The following is an 11,866-nucleotide window of genomic DNA, read 5'->3' as shown; positions in this document are numbered from 1 at the left end:
CTAGGTAAAGTTCATTATATGATGTATACTTTTAGGGGTTGGAAAGATGGATGAGCAGGTTTAAACAGCTTACTGCCTGTGCAGAGAACCCAGGTTAAATTCCCAGCACTCAGCACCCTCAAGTCCAGTTCCAGGTGATCTACCACCCTCTTCTGGTCTCTGTGGAATCCTGCACACATATGGCACGCATAAACTCCTACAGGCACACACATATACATACAAAATAATAAATAAATACATTTTGAAAAAATATGTATGTTTTAGAAGCCTACCATTATGATAATTTAAAATTTTTCTGTTGGTGTTCCCTTGCCACAGATTCTTTTCCAAAATCACCAAAAACTTTATTGAAATGTAATTTGCATGTATTTAGAATCACTTTTGTGCTATGAAGTTCTGCAGGTTTTGAAACTGTAAAAGTTTCGATGTCCACCATTATAACAGCACATTGAAGATGTTAACTGAAGTAAAATCTGTTGCTCTAACATATTCAACACCGTACCATTCACCAATCCCAGTCCCTAACACAAGGGTTGGCAACCACTGAATTTTCAAGGTTGTCTTTCTTCTTGATTTTCTGCAGTTTGAAATGTTTGAAGTACATTATTTTTTCTTATTTACCCTGGCCAATGTTCCTTGAAATTATAAATAAATTAAATACTATTACTTTTGGAAAATACAAGCCATTGTTTGATAAAATATTTGTTTTATTTTGTTTTCATTCTTTGTTTTTCCCTCCCTTGACTTTTTTCGTTTTTCTTTTTGGTTCTAATTATGTTTTATTTTGAAAGTTTTCCATGGTTCTAAAATACTGCATTATATTTTTCCCAGTTTAAAAAACATATTTCCACTAAAAAAAACTCCTATTGATATGTTGTCAAGCTCAACACTTCTTTCCTTGATGTGTCCAATTTTTAAAGAAGGTAATCTTCATTTATCGTAAAGTTATTTATTGCACACACTATGTTTTGAATGCTTGTAGAATTTACTTCTATTTACTTTGTCTATCTGTTATTCCAATTTACTCAACTAGAGACTTTTATATACTAATTATGCCTATTTAAATTCTGCTTCAAAATTCAACTCTTTTAGTCACATATGAATCTGGTTTTCATGCTTACTTTTCTTTTTTAGTCAGCATTTCTGTCTGTCTAATAGCATAAATCATACTTTTTGTTGTTTAAGGCTATTTTAGGAAATGGAAACTGAAATAATTAGGTTTCAATCAAAGATTTTATATTAATTTGTCTATCAGTTTGAGTGTCTGTATTTTCTGTACAATATGCATCTAAGGTTTCAAACTCTTTTATAGTCTTTTTCTCCCATTGTCTCTATCTCTATTTCAAAATTCCCCCCCCCCCTCTCTCTCTATATATAAATATATATCCCCTCTCTCCAGATATATAGAATATATACATATATCCAGTTCTCTAACCACTGAGCAATCTCTCCGGTTCCTGTCTTCATTTCTGCACATTCTTACACCATAGGTTTTAATAAATGAAACTGGTGTTGCTCGAAAATGTAAAATCATGAAAGTATGAGATTACCCTCATACTTTCATTATGAGGCTGTTTTCACTAGCATGGCCCATTTTTAAGATAATACACACTCAGGCCATGGGATTGCTCAAATTAGCATTTCACTATGAATTATGATCCTATTTGTTTCTCCTTCAGGTAAGCACATCCAAGCTGTGATTGTCTTTTCTTGTCTTCCGGAGTTCAGTGTTCTCTCTACCAGATGCCCTCAGTTCTCTGCAGGAGGTCTAAGGTGTCCAACTCATAAAATGCCAGTCTGCTGGAATTGCAGCTCAGAGGTAGAGTGCTTGCCTAGACTGGATAACACCTCAGATTCTACTCCTAGCATTGAAAAAAAAAAAAAAGACAGTAACGAAATTCACATTCAGGAGTTCTACATGCAAATCTGGCATTCAAAGTATACTCTTGTATGTGCTCAGTAAACCTACATGGATATCTTAGACAACTTGGGCTGGTTCTTACTGATGGCCATTTTTAATCCCAGAGATAACAATTACCTGGACCTCTGTCATCTACTCATGGTTCTTTGTGTACTACATGCAGGTAATGCCTGGAAAAAAATTTTTCTGTGCTTTCTCCACAATAGTTCTGTTTTTATTTAAGTGGATAATTTAATACATCCCCTTGCTCTCATTTAAGCCTGTTTATGTGCAGTGTTCATGCAGTTCTCTTCAACACCTGTGACATATTCCTAAGACATCTCTATGTCGTTATCACTCCTTTCCAATTCCATATACCTCTTCAGAGAATGCTGTTCATACTGGTTGATGGTTATCAGTGCATTTATTTAAGCTTTCAGCACTGAGCTGAGGCTTCAGATTCATACTCAGTGTATTTGGAGGATTTAAATAAGTAAGATTTCTCTTTTTTATTTTTATTTTTATTTTTATTTTTGGTCTTTTTGAAACAGGGTTTCCTTGAAGCCCAAGCAGGCCTGGAACTCACTATGCAGAGCAGGTTGGCATTGAACTCAACAGAGATCTGCCTGCCTCGGCCTCCCAAGTTCTGGGACTACAAGCATGCCCACCATGCCCAGCTCGAGATTTCTCTACTCTTGCTAGACTAGATTCCCAAGTCACCAGCAGTGGTAGCCTACAGATCTCTATTGTCTTGTCTTATCCATAGCAGTAAAACCAGATTCAGTTTTTAAATACACCACTCAGTGTTCCCAACTTAATTCCTTTCTAACTGCTTATTCCAGATGTTTCAACTACATGACCCTTCAGCTTTCATTCCCTAAAAAACTGCATCACTTCCATGCTTGGCCAATGACGTATATCACAAAATTGTTTATCATTAACTTCCATCTAAATGGGAAAAATTAGTGGCACCTTAAATAATCAATGTTAAGTAAATTGTGGGATGTATGATTATAAATGTGTGTGAATTAGGGGCTGGAGAGATTGCTTAGAAGTTACGTACACTGGCTGCTCTTGCAGAGGACTCAGATTCGATTCCCAGCAGCCACATGGTGGCTAACAACCATCTGTAACTCCAATTCCAAGGAATCTGAGGCCCTCTTCTTACCTCCGAGGGCATTGCACGATATGGGTGCACTTCCATGCAGGTAATACACTCATGCACATAAAATAAAAATAATAAAACATTTTTAAAAAGAAAATGTGTAAATTAAATGTTTTGTGTTTTGAAACAAGAACAGTGATATAAATAGAAAGTACAAAATACAGAATAAGAAGACAAAATATCCTGTCTTGCATATGTACTCACATATGCATATATATTAGTTAATGAATGTTACATCCCAGATGAATAGATACTCTCATACTAATAGGCCTGGAAGGGCAATGCTTTCAATAATATAGAAAGCTCCATGCTTTGGTAACGCAAAAAAGTTGCCTGAACGTAGTGCAGTTTCCATGGTGAAAGTGGATTCTATGTATTGCTGAGTCAGGAGAAAAGCATGAAATAAGACTCTTCCCAGAAAACCCAAATATAAGTTCACTGCGCATTAGGTCAGTGGGACGAGTGTGCCATGGGAATTTGTTTGTATTTAAATTTTATATTATTGGTACCATTATATAGTTTCATTAGTTTCCATTAAGTCAAATGCTTTATAAAATTATTTAGATACTTTTTATAAATTAAATTATCTACATAACACATAACTCTTTAGGAATTTTTGATCTTTTACCACTGTTATTTTTTTAGTTGTTTTAAATTTATTACTATGTTTAGTGATAATGTCATTATTTTAGTAAGAATGTTTTTATCAGCAAGTTAAGTAGTTAAAGTTTGTAAGACACATACAAATAACATAAGTGTTTACAATAGAATTTCTTTTTACATGAAATTGACATGTTTTCATCGAAGTGAAGATAACTTTGGATTTAATATCTCCTTGATATTGAAATTATTGTGCCTCCTACCTCTGAGATAAGATGTTTCAAATATTAGAACTTTCAAAACTTGTCCAACTTTATCCTCTTCTTTTTCTTCTACTTTTTCCTCTTGTGAGGGACAGGCAATTTGCTGCTGATTTCTGCCTCTGCGTTTTCCATAATTCCTTCTTACTAGAGCTTTATAATTCTCATTTTTCTTGTTAAATAGTAACATACAATACAATCAGGAATACTCTTCCTTTCCAAGTAAGATACAATTAGTTCAAAGTTTTCTGGCATCTTTAAAGCTCTCTTTCTCGTGGTCAGCCCAAACATTCATAAACTGCTTGTCTTTATAAATCTTCATAGGATCCTCCACAAGTCCATTCGTATTAATGAACTTGACCGTTCTTTGTTCTACATCAAACATTGTAGGTGGGATCACAGAGAGCTGCCGCATTTGTTTCTCATTATTCTCCTGCTCAGAAAGACCGTCAATAATTTCAGAAATCTCATGCTCATTCCTAGCAATGGTAGCTGAAAGACCAGCTCCCCTCTGTCCAACTCGCTGAAACCTTTCTTGCTGTCCTGTTTGTTTTCGAATCTCTGGAAACTGATTCTCATAGGACTCCCTTGCTTTGCTTTCTTTCGCTTTCCTCTAGGAATTATTTTCTATTCTGTCCACTTTTTTCTCCCATGCCTCCATGACTGATCATAACACTGGCGGATACTTTATTCCCTTTGTTTTCTTGCATGATTCCTTCTTTGTTTCCTCTCAATTCAGCTTCCCAGTGATGTTTAACTCTTGTAAAAATGTTTAGATTAACATAGACACTGTCATAAAATCTCCATGCTTGGGTCAAACTCTAAGAGCAACAAAATTGTTATACTGTAAATTTCCAATGCAGGCTTAAAATTTTTTCCATTAGCAGCACTGAAAACTTACTGCATGGATATGTTATAGTTCACTTTTTACAGTTTTAAAGGCTTAGTTGAGGCATACCTCAATGTTTATGCACATAGGTAATTTAACCATGACCCTAAGTATTCCTTTTCTTCTGCATGTGATGCAGCCCAACAAAGCTTTTGTTCTGAAATAAATTTTACTATCTTGTCCATAGCTAAAAAAAAAAAAAAAAAAAACAAATTTGTCCAACTTTTTGAAAAGATTTATTTTTATTATTTATGAATTGTAAATTGTATGGATGTATATCTGTGTGGGAGTATGTGTACAAGAGTACAGTTGGTCAAGTAAGCCAGAGGTGTCTGGTCTCCCTAGAACTGGAGTTAAAGGTGGTAGTGACATCCAGATGTGGGTGTTGGGAACGGATCTCAGGTCACCTGAAAGAGCAGTAGGTGCTTTTAACTACAGAATCATCTCTCCAGTCCAATGTTATCTTTGTTATATTATAATTTGCAAGTGATCAACAAGTAGAGTATACTGTTTAAATTGGAAAATATAATTATAAATTTTTAAATTATACATGAAATGAATATTAGGACAGATTGATTTGAAGCAGCATAATTTTCATGAGTTCAATATACTTGTGAAGAATTAATTGCTGTAAGGTAAGGGAGGATTTGGGAAGAGTGCCAGTGAATGTGTCATATGTAAGGAAGAAAGTGTAGGGAATGATGAGCTCTCAATGGCTGACTTTGTCAGAAGTCTTGATAATGATTTCAAAACAAAAGATGATTTAATTCTGGTACTCATCCTACAAGTTAAGAATTATCATTCTTTTATTAAATAATTTCCTTGAGTTCAGAGAGGACTCCTCTATCAGTATGAGAAGTACAACAGGAAAATTGAATTCAATACTCGGTGTCTGAGGTAGAGGGACAAATGTGATTGTGCAGTCTGCCATGCAACTGTAGAATATAGGCATTTGTTTTCCTTGACTTATACTCGGATGATTTCTCCATTATTTCAGGTATTTTTTTAATTCAATAGTCATGATTGTCTTTTCATAAATATTGTTTTTTCTCTATTTTGTTTCAAGGAAAGCGTTGTCAGGCATACTTTTGGAGGCAGGATATCATGTGCGTTTTCTATTATCAGCTATGTCAAGTTGCATAAAATGGCTCTGCATTAGGTTTGCACTGCTTTTCTGTAGGGCAGCTCACCGATTAACCTGCCTCAATATATTTGCAACCTATTTTTAAAGTAATTTCTATCTATTGCACATGTTTGTAGGGAGTGGAACCTTTTGAAGGGAGTGTTCAGGGAAATCAATAAGCCAAGCCGCACAATAATGACTGTCTGAGGAACATGGGTATTTATGAGAAGTACAGTGGTTTCTCTCTGGGATGTGGAAACACTATAGATGCTAAATTACATCAAGAAAAAACATTATTTTTAAACACTTACTGGCAATATCTAAGGACAAATTCAAACCATGATCTCCTACTCCGCTGTCTTTCTTCAGCTTTCATGAGCGCAGAAGAAGCACATGGGTCTCCTAGGACAGATACACAGAAAAATCAATGAAATCTAGAATCAAAACTACTCACAGCATCTGAGAGAAAATACAAGTACTGACAGTATGAAAATCTGGTGTCTTTATGTTACTGTCTAAACAATTTTCTGCTATTATCTCTTGTACTTGATGATGATACAACTGAGAAGTACAGTTATTCTAAAGATCATGTAATAAGTAACTCAAACGCTTCTATTTTTTCTCAATAAAATGTAGTAATGAATGTCATACTAACATTTGGAGCCTTTTATAGTCTTCTCTCAGGAGGTTAAATATATTGTGACATTCTTTCGTTAAATTTACTAGTAGACAAGCTGACATGCCTTTAGGAGTTTCTTTGAGGGAGTTTTGAAAAAGGTTGCCTAAGAAGGGAAAACCCAACCAATGTGGATGGCAGCATCCCTTAAGATGGGGTCCCAGAAGGAACAAAAATTGAGAAAGGAGGAAGTCAGCTTAACATCAGAACTCCTGGCTACCTGGTTCCTGACTGTGGACACAGTGTGGTCAACTGTTTTATGCTCCTCAAGGCATAGTGCATTGTATCTTCTCTTAAACGCTAAGGCAAAACCAAACATTTCTTTTGTTTTAGAGGTCTATTAGAGGTCTATGGATGTCTCCCTTACCACCAACAAATCCACAGGAAGTATCCCATGCCTGGCATTAGGCTACTTTTTGAATAACCTATGGCATCCCAGAAAAACCTCATCCTCCCATACAGAGTAACTCTTAAATCTCTTTCTCCCCCACTCCTTCTCTCTAGATAGATGATAGATAAATGAGAGATAGACACAGATATATTAGATAGATGATAGATAGATAGATGATAGATGATAGAAAAAGAGGAGAGAGAGACAGAGAGAGAGAAAGAGAGAGAGCTGAAGCTTCTAAAATAGGTTTCTCACATGATCTTTGAAACAGCTTCAGTGTTTGGTATCCTCCTCCTCTCCCTCTCTCCTTGCTGACTATACACCTCCTCAGTTAAGCCTTCTACCTCATTACTCCTCTATTCCCCTTTCATACCAAAAGTGCTCTACTGTCTCCCCTTCTTAAATTTCCCACCTCAATGGCCACTTTCTATTTTCCTGACTTCTGAAGGTACTCCAAGTTAAACCTACAATTCTAAAGATTCAAAGCTAGGATCCACAGAGAAAAAAAATGGGACATTCGACTTCCTGGGTTTGGTTAACCTCAATCTATGATTTTTCACATTTCCGTCTATGTGTAAATGTCATGATTTAGATTTTCTTTACAGCTGGATAAAACTCCACTGGAAATATGTACCACATTTTCATTATGCATTCATCTTGTGGATGGACAACTAGGACGTTCACATTCCCAAGTGGCTGTGAATAGAGCAGCAATGGACACAGATGGTCAAGTATTTCTGTGGCATAATACAGATTACATGGTAATTCTATTTCTAGCATTTTGAGGATCCTCCACACTGATTTCATAGTTCTGATAGTATTCTGTGCTGACTTCAAAACTAGGTTGTATCTACTTCGGAGACTTTTAATCGCTGCTTACATCTCATTGGAGGCTGTGGTTTTATTTCAGTTCTTTATTTTATCTTGATTTGCCTTCTTGGGCCATATTTTTCTAGTCCCTTAAATTTTTCCTGTTTTGTGGAACATATAATTCTAAAGTATATCCTTAAAATAATTCTCTGAACTGTTGTCAGTGTTTATTGTACTGTACCCTTATGCATTTTTTTCATTAATTTAGTCCTTGATTTTCATTCTTTCTGTCAACTCTTTTTAGGAGGATTGTTTTCAAGACAGACAGGTACATCATTACAATGTTAATATGAGATTTGTGAAATTTTTGATGTACACTCTTAGTGCTATAACATTTTCCTCTTAGGACTGCTTTTATTAATGTGCCATAGATTTTGATATGTTATCGTTTTCATTCAAGTCTAGGGATTTCTAAATTAGCATACTCACTTATTCATTGACACAATTATCATTCAATAATGTGTTATTTATTTTCCATGAGTTTGTGTCCTTTCTATAGTTTCTAGTGTTACTGATACTCGGCTTTATCCCATTGTGGTCTGATAGAAAATAGGGTGTTATTTGAATTATCCTATGTCGGGTGCTCCGACAGGTAAAGCACAGGGGGAGAGGCCAGGACCAGCCTGGGTTCCTCTCTTGGGGGCTGAGCGGGATGGTGAGTGTCGGCAACTCAAAAACCACACCAAGTCGGGAGTCTTGTCAAGGCAGGAACTCACTTTATTGCATCAGGCATCAACTTATATAGTTTAAGCAAAGGGGGTATGGAAAAGGGGATGGGTATAAAACCACACCGAGTTGGGAGTCTTGTTGAGGCAGGAACTCACTTTATTGTGTCAGGCATCAACTTATATAGTTTAAGCAAAAGGGGTGTGGAAAAGGGGGTGGGTATAGGAATGTGTCATCTGGGGCGAAGACTGTGGGCCACTGGGAATTTATTACTCCAGTTGTTACTGGGCAGAGGCAATCTTAGATAGAGCACTGCTGAGTCACCTCCACACTGAAGTGACAGGCCAGAGACAGGTCGCTAAACTTTAGCCTGGCTTAGGAAATTATATTAGGCCTCATTTTTCTCCATGCCGTGTGTATGAGGGTCCTGAAGGCCCAACAATCCTATACAGTTGAGATTTCTTATGTCCTAATATGTGGCCATATTTGGAGAAAGTTCCAGGGTCTGCAGAGATAAATTGTATTTTTTGGTGTTTGGGTGGTATCTTCACTACATATGTTTTAGATTCATTTGGTTTATGGCAGTCAGCTCCAAAATCTCTAATTTTTCCATGATGCTATGTCATGATGGCCATGAAATTTGTGTACTCAAGTCACCCAGTAACACTGTGTTGTGCTTAATCTATAGTTTTAGATGCAATGGTATTTCATTTATGAACCTTAATGTCTCTATGTTTGGTGCATGTATGTGTAAGATTATGATATCCTCTTGGTGGATTTTCCTTTAATGAGTGCGAATTATTCATTCTTCTTGCCACTGACTATTTTCACTTGATATCTATTTTGTCAGATGTATAGAACACCTACACCTGCTTGCTTCTTGTTTCCATTTGCTTGGAATACCTTATTTCCATCCTTTCCCTAAAGTGTCATCCTTTTTTGATGGTAAGTTGTGTGTCATAGACAAAGCAAAAGGACTGGCTGTGTTTTCTAATCCAATTTATCAGTTTGTGCCTCTTTATTGGGAACTTGAAATCATTAATATTCAGGGTAATTATTTTTTAATAAATAATTTATTGAAAATTTCATGCATGCATATAAGGTCCTTTGATCAAATCCATGCATGCTCCCTACCCTCCAATGCCTCCCATATCTCTGCATCAGTTTTTTCTTATAACTTCATGAACTCTTTTTTCTTCTTTGATTTTTTTATGGGGTTTTTGGCTGCTCTAACATTCCCCCCTTTTGAAGAGGTAACCTTAAAAATATTTTAAGGATTAGATAAAATATCTCAAATATTTTCAACATTTTTGGCCTTTGGGATGGAGTACATTGCTAAGATGCCCAAGGACATTTTGACTTTTAGTTTTTTAAGAGTTCTACACACTGTTTTCCATGGAGGTTGCAAAATTTTTCAATCCCACCAGCAGTGAATAAGCATACCCCTTTCTCCACATCCTCACCAGCATTTGGTATCATTTTTTCTCTTGATCCTAGCCAGTCTGATTTGGCTAAATAGAAACCTTAGGATGGTTTTAATTTGCATTTCCCTAATTACTAATGATGTTGAACACTTTTTGAGATGTCCTTTACCCATCTTTATTTCTTCCTTTGAGAACTGTTTAGATCTTTAACCCATCTTTTCATTGGATCATTTGGTTCCTCGATTCTTTGTTTTTTGAGTTCTTTATATATTCTGGATGTTAAACCTCTGTCAGATGTGTCACTGGTAAAGATTTTTTTCCCATTCTGTGGGTTTTCTCTTCACTTTTTTGATTGTTTCTTTTGCTGTACAGAAGCTTTTTAGTTTAATGAGGTCCCACTTGTTGATTGCTGACCTTAATTACTGAGCAACTTCTGTGAGAAAGGATTTGCTAAATGGGAATATTTCCCTGTATTCTTTCTCCAATTGATTATCAGTATATAGAATGGCTACTGATTTCTGTAGATTGGTTTTATAACCTACACTATACTGAAAGTGTTGATCAGTTCTAGGAGTTTTCTGGTAGAACTTTTGGGATTTCCTAGGTATAGCATTATATCATCTGCAAAAAGTAATAGTTTGACCTCTTCTTTTCCAATTAGTACTCCTTTAATTTCCTTCTCCTATCTTATTGCTCTAGAAAGAGCTTTAAGCATGATGTTTAAAACAAATAGAGATAGTGGACATCCTTGTTTGGTACCTGATTTTAATGGGCATGATTCCAGTTTTCCTCCATTTAGAATGATGTTGGCTGTGGGTTTGTTGTATATAGCTTTAATTATGTGAGGTATGTTCCTTCCTGTACAATTCACTCTAAGACTTTGAACATTAATGTATGCTGAAAATTTTCAAAAGCCTTTTCTGTGTTTATTGAAATGACAATATGGTTTTTGTCTTTTGAATCCATTTGTATGATTAATGACGTTTATTGACTTGTGTATGTAGAACCTGCCCTGCATCTCTGGGATAAAGCCTACTTGATCATGGTGAATGATCTTTTTGATGTGTGTCCATATGCAGTTTGCAAGAATTTTGTGGAGAATTTTTGCATCTATGTTCATTAAAGATATGGGTCTATAGTTTTCTTTTTGGGGGTGTATCTTTACTCGGTTTGGGTATTAGAATGATGCTGGCTTCATAGAAGGAATTTGGGAGTTCTCCTTGTTTCTAATGTTTTGAAAAATGTAAGTAGTATTGGTTGGAGGTCTCTTTAAATATCTGTTAGAATTTTTTGTAAGTCCACCTGGGGCTGGGCATCTTTTAGTTGGGAGGCTTTGCTTTACTGTTTCAATTTCCTTATATGTTGTGGGTCTGTTTAAATTGTTGATCTCTTGTTGGTTTAACTTTGGTGGTTCCCATGATTTTAGATATCCATCCATTTCTTTCAGATTTTCAAATTTAGTAGCATATAGGTTTTTAAAGTATTCCCTTATAATGTTCTGTATCTTTCTGGTGTCTGTTGTGATGTTTCCCCTTTCATCTCTGATTTTATTGATTTGGATTTGCTCTTTCTTTCTTTTGGTTAACTGGGCTAAGGGTCAGTCTATCTTGTTTAGCTTTTAAAAGAACCAGCTCTTAGATTCATTGATTCTTTGTATTGCTTTCTTTGTTTCTATTCCATTAACTTCTGCTCTGATTTCTGTTATTTCTTCTCTTCTGCTGGATTTCAGTTTCATTTGTTCTTTCCTTTCCAGTCTTGATTTGCAGTGTTAGGTCATTTGTTTGGGCTAATTCTAATTTTTTAATGTAGGCTCTAAGAGGTATAAACTTCCCACTTAGGACTGCTTTCAAAGTATCCCAGAAGTTATGTAGTGTTGTAGTGTCCTTTTCGTTGAATTCCAGG

This window comes from Nannospalax galili, unplaced genomic scaffold (assembly GCF_000622305.1).
Source record: "Nannospalax galili isolate Female #2095 unplaced genomic scaffold, S.galili_v1.0 scaffold55, whole genome shotgun sequence".
Taxonomy (NCBI): Eukaryota; Metazoa; Chordata; class Mammalia; order Rodentia; family Spalacidae; genus Nannospalax; species Nannospalax galili.
This window is presented reverse-complemented; position numbering follows the sequence as displayed.